We start from the raw sequence: 18,301 nt of genomic DNA, 5'->3' as shown, positions 1-18,301 counted from the left end.
GAGGGTGGTGGGGGCCTGGAATGCGCTGCCAAGTAGGGTGGTGGAGGCAGGCATGCTGACATCGTTTAAGACTTACCTGGATAGTCACATGAGCAGCCTGGGAATGGAGGGATACAAACGATTGGTCTAGTTGGACCAAGGAGCGGCACAGGCTTGGAGGGCCGAAGGGCCTGTTTCCTGTGCTGTACTGTTCTTTGTTCTTTGTTGTCACAATCGGTGGGAGTCTGTGTAGCTAGCTTGGGACTCTAGCTTGTTCTGGTATTGTCTTTTGGCATCTTTGATGAATCTCCATAGGTCATATCTGGATTTCATATCTGGAGGGTCCCCAGACTTAATGTCTCAGACCTGGATTTCAGAAAGCAGTGGATATCCCTGTTCATCTATGGTTTCTGGTTGGGAAACACACAGAAGTGGCTAGATGGGTGGAGAACTGGCTTGGCCATAGGAGACAGAGGGTAGTGGTCGAAGGGTCTTTTTCCGGCTGGAGGTCTGTGACCAGTGGTGTTCCGCAGTGCTCTGTACTGGGGCCTCTGCTATTTGTGATATATATAGTCTTCTACATACTTATTAATAAAGTCAGTTGTAGTGGCGTACTCATTCAGGTTGGTCGCTGAGTTTGTTAAATATCGACCAGTCCAATGACTCAAAGCAGTTCCGTAGGAGATCATCCAATTCCTCAGACCAACATTGCACAACTTTCTATAACACATTCTCCTTTTTCAGATTTTGCTTGTAAGTCGCAGGAGCACAGCCTTGTAGTCTGATTTGCCAAAGTGTGGGCAGGCGATCAAGTGATAAGCATGTTTAATATTTGTGTAGCAGTGGTCTAGAATTATACAATGATTCTTGGCTTCTGATGGCAGTTTATCCATTGGTTGTGGATCATATGTTGTTTTCTCAGCTCCCTAGTATCCACAAATGATCTAACAGCATTTAAAATAATTTGCTTCTTTTAATCCTCCTTGAAGAAATGTTGGACATTAAAGCTTACAGAATACTGAAAGACCTGGATATAATTGACGTGGGGAAGATATTTCCATTAGTAGGACAGACTAGGATGCGAGGGCACAGCCTCAGAGAAAAGGGACAACTCCTTAGAACTGAGATGAGGAGGAATTTCTTCAGCCTGAGGGCGGTGAACCTATGGAATTCATTGCCACAGAAGGCTGTGGAGGCCAGGTCATGGAGTGTCTTTAAGACAGAGATAGATAGGTTCTTGATTGGTCAAGGGATAAAAGGTTATGGGGAAAAGGTGGAGAATGGGGTTGAGAAACTTATCAGCCATGATTGAATGACGAAGCAGACTCGATAGCCTAATTCTGCTCCTATATTTTATAGTCTTATGGGGGGTCTCCAGCTGCCTTTTTTGGAAAATGGTTGATGGGCCCCATCACCACTACAGATGTAAGGTCGGGCATGGGTGGCCATGGGTCACAAAACATTGTACCCTTTAAAATGACTTGAGCCTGGAAATGCAGCCAGGATACAGGCAGGTCAGTTGGGTACCAGAACAGGGTGTGGAACAAAAAGCAGTCCTGATGGTTAAAGAAATATCCACCATTAACTGAGAGACTACCAGAAATGCCTTTTTAAGAGTGGGAGGAATGCAGCGAAATAATTCTTTTTATCTTGTTACCAGTGAGGGTTCAGTATTAACTGTGCGGCAGCATTTGTTTTTGATCAATTTGATTATTTGGATTATTTTGCAAGATTAATATCAGTAATAAAAAGGTTAGGATCAGCCAAAGCAATGGGAGAAGAGGTTTTGGATAGTACTGAGGAATGTTGTTTGTCAGATTCAGCAGGTTGGGTGACCAATAATAATTAATGGCTGTAATGACATTTTGCCTTAATCTAATTTCAGACTTAATGCATGAGGCGAGTGTCTGAAAGCCAATGTTTGTGCAGCTTGCTTGAAATTGCCTTTCATAGAAGCATAGAATCCCTACGGTGCAGAGGGAGGCTATTTGGTCCATCAGCTTTCCAACAATCCCACCCAGGCCTCATCCCTGTTCCCCCATGTAGTTACCCTGCTAATCCCCCTGACAGTTAGGGATAATTTAGCATGGCCAATCCACTTAACACATCATCTTTGGACATCTTTGTAGGAATTCATTCTTCTTCTAAAACTTTAGCACTATTTTGTTATGTGCCTGCACAGGGAAATATCACAAGTAAGATTACACCAAAACTGGGCGTGGTTGCTTTTCCTCATCATTTCATCTCCTGACCTCCCATGAACACCCTGCCCAGTCAGTCAACCATCTCGTCCATCCCCAATATTTTTGAAACTAATAAGTGAAAGTGTTCAAATAATGATTGAAACCATCTGGGTGGCACAATGGTTAGCACTGCTGCCTCAAAGCGCCAATGACCTGGGTTCATTTCCGGCCTTGGGTCATTGTGCAAATTCCACGCAGACATTCTCCCCATGTCTGCGTGGGTTTCCTCCGGGTGCTCCAGTTTCCTCCCACAGTCCAAAATGTGCAGGTTAGGTTGACTGGCCATGCAAAATTGTCTCTTAGTGTCAGGGGGATTAGCAAGGTAAATACGTGGGGTTATGGGCCTGGGTGGGATTGTTGTTGGTGCAGGCTCAATAGGCTGAATGGCATCCTTCTGTATCGTAGGAATTCTATTCTATTTAAGAAGCATTTAGATGAGCACTTGAAACGCCATAGCAAACAAGGCAATGGACCAAGAGTTGGAAAATGGGATGTTAAATTGCTTTTTCGTCTCCCAAGATGAGTAGGTTATGGGGAGTAGCAGGGTAAATATGTGAGGTTACAGGGATAGGGCCTTGGTAAAATTGCTCTGTTGGAGAGTCAGTGCAGTCCCGAAGGGCCGAATGGCCGCCTGCCGCACTGTAAGAATTCTATAATTCCATGATGATTCTATGTAATGCACTACAGATGATTTGTCTCTGAACGATTGCTCACAGCATTGTGCAGGAGATTAATCTCTAATTCGTGAGGCCTCCAGGATGATGCTGGAAGGTTGGCAGTCCAAATCTCCACCGAATACCCACAAGCTGATGTTACTTTAATCGCAAATCTCATTCTAAATCTCTCGGAACATGTAAAGGTCAAACAAATGACAACGTATTGTGTTTTATTTTGGATTGCGCTGAATAACATATATATTCCTTTTGTTGATATCTGCAGTTCCTGCAAAAAGCCCATGCAAGAGTATTAGTGTCTGGCATACAACCAAGTAGTTGAGGGTTCTAATCCCACTGCTGCCAGTCACTCAAGCCCACGAGTTATCAGTTGCCTCAACTTTCTTTACATGAGGTTTAAGCACATAGACTGCACAAAGGTAATAAAACAGGCATCCTGTGTTTCACTGGCATCAAAGCTTTAGAAACATGAATGGAAAATCTTAACTCGGTGAAAAGAAGTATTTAACATGGAATAAAAACAGAAAATGCTGGATAAATTCAAGTCTGGCAGCATCGATAGGGAGAGAAACTGAGCTAACATATTTAAAATTAACATTGGCACCCGACAGTTTAGATCCACCAGGGTAATGTGGAGAGCTTACCTCCTGATGGTAGCAGAGTTCAGTAGGCAGAGCTCCTATTGCTAATTTCACATAACCACGTGAATCACCTTGTCTCCCAGACAAGAAGGGAATTTCCTTTTGGCTTCATGGCTGCCCAAGCAGAATACCCTGGGTCCCTGCAACTATATGCCTACTCCAATTCCCCTTCCCGCTCCTCCAGCCACTGTTTGAGATTTTAAATTGCCCTATTCATGGTCTTGGCTCTAACCACATTGCCCACAAATCTCTGACTCCTGCTCCTTCTCCTCCTACCTACTCCTCCCTCTCCTTGCAGCATCTGGCATTGCCCAGCCTCCAGCTTGCCAAAGACACTGGTCACTGCATGGAAGAGCCCATAGGGGCTGACAAATTCCCCTGCCTGGCTCTTTGCCCCATCATCGCCACCTGCTGGTGGAGGCCATGCTGTACTTCATTGACGTGGAGATGCTGGCGTTGGACTGGGGTAAGCACAGTTAAGAAGTCTTACAACACCAGGTTAAGGTCTAACAGGTTTATTTGGCAGCACTAGCTTTTGGAGCCTCAAGCTCCTTCATCAGGTGAGTGAGGACTCATGTTCACAAACAGGGCATATAAAGACACAAACTCAATTTATAAGATAATGGTTGGAATGCGAGTCTTTACAGGTAATCAAGTCTTAAAGGTACAGACAATGTGAGTGGAGAGAGAGTTAAGCACAGGTTAAAGAGATGTGTAATGTCTCCAGCCAGGACAGTTAGCGAGATTTTGCAAGCCCAGGCAAGTTGTGGGGGTTATAGATAGTGTGACATGAACCCAAGATCCCAGTTGAGGCCGTCCTCATGTGTGCGGAACTTGGCTATCAGTTTCTGCTCAGCGATTCTGCGTTGTGTGTTGTGAAGGCCGCCTTGGAGAACGCTTACCCGAAGATCAGAGGCTGAATGCCTGTGACTGCTGAAGTGTTCCCCGACTGGGAGGGGCCTCAACCAGGATCTTCGGTTCATGTCACACTATCTGTAACCCCACAACTTGCCTGGGCTTGCAAAATCTCACTAACTGTCCTGGCTGGAGACAATACACATCTCTTTAACCTGTGCTTAACCCTCTCTCCACTCACATTGTCTGTACCTTTAAGACTTGATTACCTGTAAAGACTCGCATTCCAACCATTATCTTGTAAATTGAGTTTGTGTCTTTATATGCCCTGTTTGTGAACACAAGTCCTCACTCACCTGATGAAGGAACTTGAGGCTCCAAAAGCTAGTACTGCCAAATAAACCTGTTGGACTTTAACCTGGTGTTGTGAGACTTCTTACTGTACTTCATTGACCCATGACTAGGCCTTGATTATGTGAAGACTGGCCCTAAAATTACACTTTTTTTTCCCTCAACCTGCTGGAAACAATTTCTTGGACATTCTTGAAGTGATAATGGATCCAATCATACAGAAGCAGGAGCAAATGTTCTTTCGGAATATAAATAATGAACATCTAAAAAGGGTGAAAATTTGATTATTCTTGATTTTAAAATTCTCAAGTTTGTTTTCAAATTAGGCCTCAAGTTTCAGGCCATATCCTATCCCTACACTCCAGCCCTACATTCCTCTGATTCTGTTTTTTTGAACATCCCTGATTTTTTATTGCAACACCATTGACAGCCGTACTTTCTGCTGCCTAAGCTCTGAAATTCTCTGACCACCTCGCCACCTCTCTGATTCTCACTCCTTCTTTAAGACACTCTCAACCTATCTTTTTCACCAAGTTAATGGTGTAACATTTTGCTAACACTCCTGTGAAGAAAACAGGAGTTTTCTGTAGTACCTTAAAAGGCACTACATGAATGCAGGTCATAGAGTTTTACAGCATAGCAATAGGCCCTTCAGCCCATCATGCCTGCACTGGCCATCAAGCACCGACCTATTCTAATCCTATTTTCCAACAGTTGGTCCATAGCCTTGTATGCTATGGTGTTTCAAGTGCTCATCTAAATGCTTCTTAAATGTTGCAAAGGTTTCCACATCTACCACCTTTCCCTCAAATCCCCTCTAAATATCCTGCTCATTACCTTTATCTCTGCCTGTTGGTTCTTGACCCCCTCAAGGGGAAAAGTTTCTTCCTATTCACCCAATATCCTTCATAATTTTGTACACCTCAATCAATTCCCCCTTCAGCCTTCTCTGCTCTGAGGAAAACAATCCCAGCTTAACCAGCCTCTCTTCATAGCTGATACATTCCAGCCCAGGCTACATCCTGGTGAATCTCCTCTGTACCCTTTCTAGCGCCATCACATCCTTCCTATACTGCGGCGACCAGAACTGCACACAGTACACTAGCTGTGGCTTAATAAACATTTTATACAGCTCCATCATAACCTCCTTGCTCTTACATTCTGTGCCTTGGCTAATAAAGGCAAGTATTCTGCATGCCTTTTTAATCATCTTATCTACCTGTCCTGCTGCCTTCAGCAATCAATGAACATTGCACCCCAAGATCCCTCTGGTCCTCTGCACTTCCTAGCGTCCTATCATTCATTGTATATTCCCTTGTCTTGTTATTGTTCCCAAAATGCATCACCTTACACTTTTCAGGGTTAACTTTCATTTGCCATTGTTTGCCCATGTAACCAGCCCATCTACATGGGCGACACAGTGGCACAGTGGTTAGCACTGCTGCATCACAGCACATAGGTTCGATTCCCAGCTTGGGTCACTGTCTGTGTGGAGTCTGCAAGTCCTCCCCGTGTGCTCCGGTTTCCTCCCCCAGTCCGAAAGACATGCTGGTTAGGTGGATTGACCATGCTAAATTCTCCCTCAGTGTACCCGAACAGGCGTCAGAGTGTGGTGGCTCGGGGATTTTCGCAGCAACTTCATTGCAGTGTTAATGTAAGCCTTCTTGTGACACTAATAAATAAACTTAAAAACTTACATCACCCTGTAATCTAAGGCTTCCGTCCTCACTATTTGCCATGTCATCTGTGAACTTACTGATCATACCCCCACATTCCTATCTAGGTCATTAATGTACACTACAAACAGCAAGGGACCCAGCACCGATCTCTGTGGAACACCACTGGACACAGGCTTCCAGTCACAAAAGTAATCTTCGGCCAACACTCTCTGCCTCCTGCCACAAAGCCATTGTTGCAAAGTTACTGTTGTGAATCCAGGTTAGTCAACAAGTTTAGATCAGTCTACATAAAGACTTGGGTTTTCTTTGGCTACAAAGAATGGATGGCACGGTGGCACAGTGGTTAGCACTGCTGCCTCAGAGCTCCAGGGACCTGGGTTCGATTCCCGGCTTGTCTGTGTGGAGTTTGCACGTTCTCTCTATCTGCGTGAGTTTCCTCTGGTTTCCTCCAACAGTCCAAAGGTGTACAGGTTAGGCGCATTGGCCATGCTAAATTGCCCGTTAGTGTCCCTGGATGAGTAAGTTAGAATGATTAGTGGGGTAAATATGTGGGGTAGTGGGGATAGGACCTAGATGGGATTGTTGTTGGTGTAGACTCGATGGGCCGAATGACCTTCTGCACTGTAGGATTTCTATGATTAACTCAAAATTCTCATTAATAAAACAAAAATCAAATCATGCCAACAAAGCTTTTCAACTCCATACACTCAAAGACAGGCCAATAGCATTAGGCCACAATGTTTGTTTGGAGAGAAGGTGCCGACACGATGGGCCAAATGGCCTCCTGCACCCCAACAATTTTGTGATTGTAATTACCGTGACAGCTTCTCACCCACTCCAAAAGTCCTAAAATATAATATATCACAATTTTTTTCAATCCCTCAATTCCCGAAGAACTGTGCAGCCATATTTTTCTCCATCTTTAATCACTCCAAAAACTCATGGACAAATGCACCTGTCATACTTCACAAACAGTCTCCGCCATGTCTCCCAACCCTAGCTGCAGGCAAATCTTGTCCGAACTCTTGCATTAAATATTTTATTATAATCCGTAACAGACTTTGGAAATTCTGGCTTCGACGTAGGCTGCAGTGTCCCCAGTATCACCATACGGTGACCAATCTATCACAAGGTATGTGCAGGCTTGTGCATAGACAGAATGCTGGACACCACAAACCCAATTGGTTGCTGAAGAATGAGCATTGGAGACACATTGTACCCAGGTATGGAACAAGCATCATCACAATCAGTTAGGTTTGGTCTAAACCTCCTCCCCACCAGCAAGACTGCATTTGTTCTTCAGGGCTGAATTGATACCAACTTGCAGTTGTGCTAGATTCTCCCTCGTCTTTCCACCTTCGCTGTCTGAGTGTTCACAGGTCCAAGCCCTATCCCACATCAAATACTGCCTCATCTCATCATCCCAGTACTGCTTAACCCCAATACCCCAAAAGTCCTCACTGATGCATTCTTTTCTTGTAGTGCCGGAGTGAGCCCAGCAGCCCCTTCCCTAAAAACAAGAGTTGCAAGTGACCCACGCTTCCCCAAAATTTATGTGGGTATCCTGGAATTCCTAATGTTGTAGAACAGTCATTGCAAGGACTGGAATGATTCATGGAGGCCTACCATGAGCTTCTCAGGACAACTAGAGATGGACAACAAAACAGTCTTTCCAGTATCACCCACGTCCCGAGATCAATTTCTTTTGAAAGGGTGAATAAAATCTGATGTTGTAACTGGAGGGAAGAACGTTGCGAGGAAATGTATCCAGATGTATAACATGAGAATACACTTATATGGATTTAGATAAATGAGTTCATCTAAGCTGTGACCATCAGAGAAGAATTGCACCTTTACACATTTTCAAGTTATCCTAAAGCTCTTCACAAATATTGAACAACTTTTGAAATCCAGTCAGGCAAATGTAGCAGGAAATGTGCACAGAAAGAAAATTTCCACAAAGAGTAAATGAAAGAACATATTGCAGCATGGAATTATATAGTGCCTATTTTTAGGCACTACATAGCCAATTAAGAGTCAGAAATGTGGTCTTAAGTGCATGTGTATGCTTCCGAAGTTAAGTCTGCAGAAGGCTGTCTTGGCATGCACTGAACAATCATTGGCTGCATGCAGATGAGCAAGATGTTGATATGAATCACGTGCAGCACTGATCTGAAGTCTCAGCTGTCATTTTGACACTGTCTTAACTTCACGCAGCTGAACACTAGCTTAAATGCTGCGAAGGACTCCCTATCGGCTTTGTTTAAAGGATTCATAAACTCTTTCGGATTGGTTTATGGATTAGTTCTTCTTCTAGAATAATTATTTGTGCTTTTCAAGCTTTTGTCTATTTGGCTAAAAGTTAAGTCCTTCTCAGGGAGTGGTCGGAGTGATCTGATTTTGTGTGCTTTGAAGTATTGTGCTGGAAAAACTTACTTCCAGATATGGGTGGCCTGGTAAGGTTTCCTTTGGGAATTGAACATGACTGAGGGAATAAAGGAAGACAAGTAGGACAAGCTGCTAGAAATAGGAAGAAAGAGGAGAAATAGGAATGCAGAGACTCTCGACATTGATCCCTCTAACACTCTCACTGGCTATGTTCTGAGTGAAACCACTTTCCAGTCAGCATGGCTATGGTGGTTAAATATGCAGACGTGATTTTCATCCTCCAGTTCTTTCCTGCTGGCTCCTGTTATGTGCCACTTTGTCCTTGAAGAAAAGGGATGTCGGTCAGTGAGTGTTTTATATTTGGGTGGTGTAGCTGACGTGATTGAATAGCTGCAAGTCTGTGAGTGAGATGTGGGTTTGGACTTGCTGCCATGCTGAGATTGAAGTGAACCGTGAGTGAAAGGCACATAGTGAATTTTGGCAGTTGATGAGACTAACAGTGCAGTTGGTATGATTGAAGATTGAACTTACCTCACCTTGGCAACTCATATCAGATCATTAAATATCTTCCTGCACTGCATTCATCTTCTTGGAGCTATACTCCTGGCATTGACTCCATCGCTACTTCTGTCTCTGTCCCATGAGCATTTATCGCAAAGGCCTTCTATACCTGCAGATACCATGTTGCACCAGGGTCTCCAGAACATTATCAGAAAGTGGAGCATGCCAGGGTTTCTCAAAGGTCGAACCATCTTGACAAACCACTTTTGGTAGTCACAATGAAGCTTTCCTTTAAGCAATACAGGCTGCACTTCAGTAGAAAGAGCCACTTGCAATGTCAGGTACCTTGCTGATGCACTAAATTAATGAATAGCTCATGAAAATCAGCAGACTCTTGAATTTAACATGCTGCCTGCACCACAATTGGGCATTGGGTAATCGCAGAATACAGTCCTCACTCCCGTTTTCAGCGCTTATTCAATTTAACTTCAATGTGTGTATGGTGGTTTCTATCAATAAAGGATTATTGGCCAATACACTGGGGCCTATCACTCCCAAACTTCTGTTATTCATTAAATTATGCCATGGGATCTTGTGCATCCATTAAGTGAAGGCAGTAACATCACATCTGAAAGACATAGGACTAGATTTTCATTTTGGGGTGGGGAACCTGACGCCTGCATCATTTCCAGGTCATAACCCTGCAGTGCATTTGCATCACTATTGCAATGCTATTTTAATGTGGAAGGCCAGGGGCATGCTGAGGAATCCGGTATTAACACTAGATGATGCCTGGAGGTGGGAAATGGCTCTGGAATACAATGTTCAAAGGCAGATGGCAGCCATGACTTGGCTTGCGATTGTCTTGCTCATTGCAGCTGGCAGGAGATCAGAGGTCGAGCATGTGGCCATAGGGTTTTTTATGAAACACTTGACCCTCTCTACTCAGATGATGGCCACTTCGTGCCTCTGCTTGAGCACCTCAGTTTGAAAATCCCATTCCTTTTTCAGCACTTTCATTCAGCAGCAGCATCACTTTATGGCTCCCTGCACTGCTTCTGTCAAATGGGTGCGAATGTTGGCTCTTCCCATTTGCAGCTTTAATAATTCCCTGTCCAGTCTGTTAACAAGCTCTTCCATGATCTTAATGGCTAGTTAATTGGAGGCTAGTTGGCTGCTGGCTGCCCCCACCCCCACTCCCACCCTGCCTTTGAAATTTGTACTCTGTTTCCAGGGGCGTTGGAAGACTGCCACACCATTCAGGGGCGCTATTTTCAATGTGCCCACCTCTCCCCCACAGCCAATTGAAAACCCAACCAAGTACCTGTGATAATGCTTGCTCAGTACTATACCAAGATGTCAACCTAGGTTACATGGTCAAGTTCTGGCGTCAGATTCCATTCCATAACCTTCCAACGCAGGGGAATGTACCCCGACTGAGCTAAGGTGGCACTTAAACTAGCAAATAGAATTGGAAGTGAAAAGAAAATTCTTTCCTGACAAAAAAATAAATGAGTAGAATTATCCCCATCACAAATAATTAAATATTACAGTGATTATTTCTTTTATGCATAACCATTTGATTACAAAATAGATTTAATGCAACAAGGATCCATATTAGCATCAGTATTCAATACCTCATGGCATCGAATGATTGCATTGAGACACACAAACATCTAGTCAGGGTTAAGTAATGTTGATCCCTATGGAGCTTTTTGTTACTTGATTGGCTTGAGGGATCAGAGAGCATTTTTGCATGTTTATTCCTCTCTTGCAAGTGTTGCCTATTAGTTAACTTATCTCCCTCAGGCGATTAAGTAAATTAAGAAAGAGACCACGAAAACATTGCTGATGTTAAAAGAGTAAGTTACAAAAAGCATTGGTCTATTAATCTATCAGTTGCACTGTTTATGTATAACAAATACTAGAACAGTTCAGTCCTTTCAATGAAGCTATGTTTTAACATCAAAAAGCCAATACTATGACTCAACCTCAGACATGGAATCTTGCTTTGGGCGTGGTTTTGAAAACTCAGTGTGAATATCGGTGGAATTTCAATGTAAAATGGGAGTTCTCAGTGCCAAAAGTGATTAAATTTATTCCTGGAGGTTCCATCACATGACTTGACACCATGATCCAGCTATTTGTTGAACAACACATCCGTCTTTATGACGCACTGCCTTCGTACGCCAATTGGAAAGCAAAAAGACGCATTACCCGATTGGATAATGCTTGACTGTTAACTAACCAGCCTTTAATTTCTCCATTTTCAACATTTTTATATCTGGTAAAGAGAAATGTTCAAAGAAATTGACAAAAAAACACAATCTTTTTTAATGTCCCAATTATTTTTCTCCGGGTTGCACAGAGTTCCACAGATTCACCACTCTCTGGCTGAAGAAATTCCTCCTCATCTTTGTTTTAAAGGATCATCCCTTTAGCCTGAGGTTGTGCCCTCTGGTCCTAGTTTTTCCTACTAGTGGAAACATCCTCTCCACGTCCACTCTATCCAGACCTCGCAATATCCTGTAAGTTTCAATATGATCCCCCCTCATCCTTCTAACCTCCAACGAGTACAGACCCAGAGTCCTCAACCGTTCCTCATTCGACAAGCTCTTCATTCCAAGGGATCATTCTTGTGAACCTTCTCTGCACCCTTTCCAAGGCCAGCACATCCTTCCTTAGATAGGGGGCCCAAAACTGCTCACAATACTGCAAATGGGGTCTGACCAGAGCCTTTTACAGCCTCAGAAGTACATCCCTGCTCTTGTATTCTAGCCCCCTCGACATGAATGCTAACATTACATTTGCCTTCCAAACTGCTGACTGAACTTGCACGTTAACCTTAAGAGAATCTTGAACAATGACTCCCAAGTCCCTTTGTGTTTCTGATTTCCTAAAGTAGAAAATAGTCTGTGCGTCCATTCCTCCTTCGAAAGTGCACAATCTCACACTTTTCCACATTGTATTCCATCTGCCACTTCTTTACCCACTCTTCTAACCTCTCCAAGTCCTTCTGCAGCCGCCCTCCGCCCCCCACAAACATACCAAAAGCACTAGTTCCTCGTGTATAATCAAACATAAGAACATAAGAACATAAGAAATAGGAGCAGGAGTAGGCCATCTAGCCCCTCGAGCCTGCCCCGCCATTCAATAAGATCATGGCTGATCTGACGTGGATCAGTACCACTTACCCGCCTGATCCCCATAACCCTTAATTCCCTTACCGATCAGGAATCCATCCATCCGCGCTTTAAACATATTCAGCGAGGTAGCCTCCACCACCTCAGTGGGCAGAGAATTCCAGAGATTCACCACCCTCTGGGAGAAGAAGTTCCTCCTCAACTCTGTCTTAAACCGACCCCCCTTTATTTTGAGGCTGTGTCCTCTAGTTTTAACTTCCTTACTAAGTGGAAAGAATCTCTCCGCCTCCACCCTATCCAGCCCCCGCATTATCTTATAAGTCTCCATAAGATCCCCCCTCATCCTTCTAAACTCCAACGAGTACAAACCCAATCTCCTCAGCCTCTCCTCATAATCCAAACCCCTCATCTCCGGTATCAACCTGGTGAACCTTCTCTGCACTCCCTCCAATGCCAATATATCCTTCCTCATATAAGGGGACCAATACTGCACACAGTATTCCAGCTGCGGCCTCACCAATGCCCTGTACAGGTGCATCAAGCCATCCCTGCTTTTATATTCTATCCCCTTCGCAATATAGGCCAACATCCCATTTGCCTTCTTGATCACCTGTTGTACCTGCAGACTGGGCTTTTGCGTCTCATGCACAAGGACCCCCAGGTCCCTTTGCACGGTAGCATGTTTTAATTTGTTTCCATTGAGATAGTAATCCCATTTGTTATTATTTCCTCCAAAGTGTATAACCTCGCATTTCTCAACGTTATACTCCATTTGCCATATCCTCGCCCACTCACTCAGCCTGTCCAAATCTCTCTGCAGATCTTCTCCGTCCTCCACACGATTCACTTTTCCACTTATCTTTGTGTCGTCTGCAAACTTCGTTACCCTACACTCCGTCCCCTCCTCCAGATCATCTATATAAATGGTAAATAGTTGCGGCCCGAGTACCGATCCCTGCGGCACGCCACTAGTTACCTTCCTCCAACCGGAAAAACACCCATTTATTCCGACTCTTTGCTTCCTGTCGGATAGCCAGTCCCCAATCCACTTTAACACACTACCCCCAACTCCGTGTGCCCTAATCTTCTTCAGTAGCCTTTTATGGGGCACCTTATCAAACGCCTTTTGGAAATCCAAAAACACCGCATCCACCGGTTCTCCTCCATCAACCGCCCTAGTCACATCTTCATAAAAATCCAACATGTTCGTCAAGCACGACTTTCCCCTCATGAATCCATGCTGCGTCTGATTGATCGAACCATTTCTATCCAGATGCCCTGCTATCTCCTCTTTAATAATGGATTCCAGCATTTTCCCTACTACAGACGTTAAGCTGACCGGCCTATAGTTACCCGCCTTTTGTCTCCTTCCTTTTTTAAACAGCGGCGTAACATTAGCCGTTTTCCAATCAACCGGCACTACCCCAGAATGCAACGAGTTTTGATAAATAATCACTAACGCATCCACTATTACCTCTGACATTTCTTTCAATACCCTGGGATGCATTCCATCCGGACCCGGGGACTTATCCACCTTCAGTCCCATTAGTCTACCCAGCACTGCCTCTCTGGTAACATTAATTGTATTAAGTATTTCTCCTGCTGCCAACCCTCTATCGTTAATATTTGGCAAACTATTTGTGTCCTCCACCGTGAAGACCGACACAAAAAACTTATTTAAAGACTCAGCCATATCCTCATTTCCCACTATTAACTCCCCCCTCTCGTCCTCCAAGGGTCCAACATTCACTCTAGCCACTCTATTCCTTTTTATATATTTATAAAAACTTTTACTATCATTTTTTATATTAATTGCTAGCCGAGCTTCATAGTCTATCCTTCCTTTCTTTATCGCTTTCTTAGTCTCTCTTTGTTGTTTCTTAAATTTTTCCCAATCACTTGTTTCTCCACTATTTTTGGCCACTCTGTACGCAGCTGTTTTTATTTTAATACTCTCCTTTATTTCCTTCGTTATCCACGGCTGGTTCTCCCTTTTCTTATAATCCTTGTTTTTTGCTGGAATATATTTTTGCTGAGAACTGAAAAGGATCTCCTTAAAAATCCTCCACTGTTCCTCAGCTATCCTACCTGCCAGCCTGCTCTCCCAGTCTACCTTAGCCAATTCATCCCTCATCCTATCATATTTCCCTCTGTTCAAACAGAGGACACTGGTTTGGGACCAAACTTTCTCCTCTTCCATCTGAATCAGAACTTCGACCATATTGTGGTCACTAGACCCAAGAGGGTCCTTCACAATAAGATCCTTAATTCTACCTACCTCGTTACACAATACCAGATCCAAAATAGCTCGTTCCCTCGTCGGTTCCGTAACATGCTGTTCAAGGAAACTATCCCGACAGCATTCTAAGAACTCTTCCTCCATTCCACCCTTACCGACTTGAGTCTGCCAGTCAATGTGCATGTTGAAGTCCCCCATGATTATTGCCGTTCCGTTTTTACACGCATCCCTTATCTGCTTGTTTATAGCCCTCCCTACCTCAACATTATTATTTGGGGGCCTATATACCACACCTACTAGTGTCTTTCTCCCTCTACTATTCCTCATCTCTACCCATAATGATTCCACGTTTTGTTCCTCAGAGCCTATGTCATCCCTCAGTACTACCCTGATATTATCTCTTATTAATAGCGCGACCCCACCACCTTTTCCTTCCTGTCTATTCTTCCTAAACGCCTGATACCCCTGGATATTCATCTCCCAGTCCTGGTCACCTTTCAGCCACGTTTCTGTAATGGCCACTAGATCCTTAACATGTGCTGTGGCTAAAGGGGAATCAGTGGATGTACTGAACTTAGATTTCCAGAACTTGATAAAATACTACATCAAAGTTATAGTGGAAAATAGAAGCTCTTGGTATAGTGGGTAGCATATTGGCATGGATAGAAGAATGGCTGGCTAATAGGAAGCAGAGAGTAGGCATAAATAAGTCTTTTTTGGGCTGGCAAGATGTACCGAGTAGTATGCAGTTACAGCAAGTGATTACAAAAGCTAATAGGGTGCTATCCTTTATTGTGAGGGGAATTGAATATAAAATTAGGAAGGTTATGCTTCAGTTGTACAAGGCACCGGTGAGACTATATTTGGCATACAGTGTGCAACCTTATTTAAAAAAGGACATAAATGCATTGGAAACAGTTCAGTGAAGATTGCCAAAATAATTCCCGGAATGGGTGTTTTTAAATTTTTTTATTCATTTGTGGGATAGGGGCATCGCTGGCAAGACCAGCATTTATTGCCCATCCTTAGTTATCCTTGAGAAGGTGGTCATGAGCCTCCTTCTTGAATTGCTACAGTCCATATGCTGTGGGTTGACCGATAATGCTGTTGGGGAGGGAATTCCAAGATTTTGACCCAGTGACTGGGAAAGAACGGCAATATATTTCCAAGTCAGGACAGTGAGTGGCTTGTAGTGGAACTTGCAGGTGATGGTGTTCCCATTTATCTGCTGTCCTTCTAGATGGGAGTGGTCATGGGTTTGGAAGGTGCTGTCTAAGGATCTTTGGTGAATTGCTGCAGTGCATCTTGTAGATAGTACACACTGCTGCTACTGAGCATTGGTGGTGGAGGGAGTGGATGTTTGTAGATATGATGCCAATCAAGCTTTGGCCTCGATGGTGTCAAACTTCTTGAGTGTTGTTGGAGCTGCACCCATCTAGGCAAGTGGGGAGTATTCCATCACACTCCTGACCTGTGCCTTGTAGATGGTGGACAGGCTTTGGGGAGTCAGGAGGTGAGTTACTTGCCATAGTATTCCTAGCCTCTGACCTGTTCTTGTAGCCACTGTGTTTATGTGGCGAGTCGAGTCGAATTTCTGGTCAATGGTAACCCCAAGGATGTTGATAGTGGGGGATTCAGTGATGGTAACATCATTGAATGTCAAGGGATGGTGGTTAGTGTGTCTCTTATTGGTGATGACAATTGCCTGGCATTTGTGTGGCACGATATTGTCCAGATCTTGTTGCATTTGAACATTGTGTGTTGTCTTATCAGGAAAGGTTGGGCAGGCTAAGCTTGTATCCGCAGGTGTTTAGAAGAGGAAGAGGTGACTTGATTTAAACATATATATCCTGAGGGGTATTGGCAGGGTGGATGTGGAGAGGATGTTTCCTCTTGTGACAGAATCTCAAACAAGTCACTGTTTAAAATTAAAGGGTCACCCTTTAATACCGTGCGGGCGGCACGGTAGCACAGTGGTTAGCACTGCTGCTTCACAGCTCCAGGGTCCCGGGTTCGATTCCCGGCTCGGGTCACTGTCTGTGTGGAGTTTGCACATTCTCCTCGTGTCTGCGTGGGTTTCCTCCGGGTGCTCCGGTTTCCTCCCACAGTCCAAAGATGTGCGGGTTAGGTTGATTGGCCAGGTTAAAAAAAAAAAATTGTCCCTTAGAGGCCTGGGATGCATAGGTTAGAGGGATTAGTGGGTAAATATGTGGGGGTAGGGCCTGGGTGGGATTGTGGTCGGTGCAGACTCGATGGGCCAAATGGCCTCCTTCTGCACTGTAGGGTTTCTATGATTCTATGATTTAAAATAGAGGTGAGGCCAAATTCTTTCACTCAGAGAGGATCATGAGTTTTTAGAACTCTCTTCCTGAAAAGGTGGTGGAAGTAGAGTCTTTAAATATTTTTAAGGCTGAGGTGGATAGATTCTTTGTAAGCAAGGGGGTGATAGGTTAACAAAACTAGATAGATGCAGATCAGATCAACCATGATCTTATGAAATGGCAGAGAAGGCTGGAGGGGCCAAATGGTCTACCCTTGGTCCTTCTTTGTATGTAGGTATAGGAGCTTCAATATTGGTGTAATTATTGTTTCGGGAGCATGACTTCTGTGTACCAACCTCCCCTATTGCACGACTACTTTGTCGCATCGGTAAAACCAAGTCTCCAATCCCAGTGACAGAATCATTTTCCATGGACTTCTTGTATTGTCAGTTTCAAAAACCCAGTTTCCATGCTCAAATGCAGCTAGTTGAGCAAAGTCATGTGTCGACAAGTGTCTGCACTCTTGCATTGCAGAGATGTACTGCCAGTTCTCACAGGAGATGCTGTAACACACTGGTAGTATCACATCAGTTGCAGAGCCAATTTATAAACTCCATTAATTATTCCAGTTGCATCTTCGGAGAACTAAGATTTTTCACATTTATCCAGCAAATTTGGACTTATAGTTCATTGCGATTTTAAGATCATGTGCTGTTCAAACTATTTCCCATTAAAAGATTTTCAAAGCCATTGTCGATTTATGTGTGAATCAATTGTTGCATCCTGGATTATTCAATTTCTTTGCACAGTGCAGTGTTCACCTCAAATCTTGATTTCCTGATTGACCTTATTTTAACACCAGCAGTGACCACTTGAGCACTGATTTGAAACACCAAGCTACTTTGTTACAAGATGAAAGGTCATTCCTGCCAATGAGTTAGTAGCTGTTGAAAATAGCAAATGTTCTAAGGATTGAGGTTATGGCTCTGGCCATCCGTCATGTAATAAAATTGTAAAACAAGATATGACACTGAGCCACATGAAGACAGATGAGGCGGTTAGATGATCAAAGTGAGGGAGAGTTGGAAAGGTTTAGGGAAGGAATTCCAGGCTTAGAACCCAGGCAGCTGGAAACATGGTCACCAGTGGCGGAGCAATTCAAATCGGGGATGTTCAAGAGGCCTGAATTAGAGGAGTGCAAATATCTTGGAAGGTTGTGGGGTTAGAGGAGAACAGGACAGAGAGAGGGAGGAGCAAGACCATGAATTTAAAATGATCCAAAAACAAGGAGAATTTTAAAATTGAGGCATTACTTATCACCGGAACCTATGTCAGAAAGTACAGGAG

The sequence above is a fragment of the Mustelus asterias genome, chromosome 20 (assembly GCF_964213995.1).
Source record: "Mustelus asterias chromosome 20, sMusAst1.hap1.1, whole genome shotgun sequence".
In the NCBI taxonomy this organism is placed as follows: Eukaryota; Metazoa; Chordata; class Chondrichthyes; order Carcharhiniformes; family Triakidae; genus Mustelus; species Mustelus asterias.
The sequence above is the reverse complement of the archived record's forward strand: the minus strand, read 5'-3'. Positions refer to the sequence as shown.